General features: G+C 69.9%; 1 protein-coding gene across 1 annotated transcript in view; it reads left to right on the forward strand.

Moving 5' to 3' along the window:
• The window catches only part of PAK1 (p21 protein (Cdc42/Rac)-activated kinase 1), a 154,083-nt gene continuing 153,578 nt past the window's right edge, over nucleotides 1-505 (forward strand). Inside the window, exon 1 of the mRNA XM_011989734.1 lies at nucleotides 1-495. The gene's annotated coding sequence lies outside the window, so the exon portion shown is untranslated. The remainder of the gene's footprint in view (nucleotides 496-505) is intronic.

Below are 505 nucleotides of genomic sequence, written 5' to 3' on the forward strand. Positions count from 1 at the left end.
CTGCAGCCGGAGCCGAAGGTGGCGGCTGCACAGTAGACGCCCCCTCACGGCTTCCCCCACACGCTCCCGCCCCCTCGCTCGCCCATTGCGCCTCCCTCGCAGGCTCCGCCGTCCTCCTCCATAGACGCTTTCCCCCTCGGACTCTTATTCCCTTTTTCACGGAGCCCCGCGCTCTCGTGAGCCCCCTCGAAGAACCTGGTCTCCGCATCCAGTTCCCATCTCCTGCCTCAGAGGCCATCCGAGCTCTTCGCACCTCGCCCCTCAGCCCCCCACCGTTGCCCCCGCCCCGCGTCGCCTCGCTCCCTGCCGCCCCCCCATCATCCCTTCCCTCGCAGTTCCCCTGTCCTGAGGGGATCCCCGGCACTGGTGGCGCGGCGGCGGCAGGAGGGAGAAAGTGAAGCGGTAGCTCGCACACACTCGCGCCCTCACTCCCGGCTCGGCGGCACCCACCATCGGGAGGAGGAGGAGCCGAGAGGAGCTGAGCGAGCGCGGAAGGTGAGAGCGG

This window comes from Mandrillus leucophaeus, unplaced genomic scaffold (assembly GCF_000951045.1).
Source record: "Mandrillus leucophaeus isolate KB7577 unplaced genomic scaffold, Mleu.le_1.0 Scaffold360, whole genome shotgun sequence".
Taxonomy (NCBI): Eukaryota; Metazoa; Chordata; class Mammalia; order Primates; family Cercopithecidae; genus Mandrillus; species Mandrillus leucophaeus.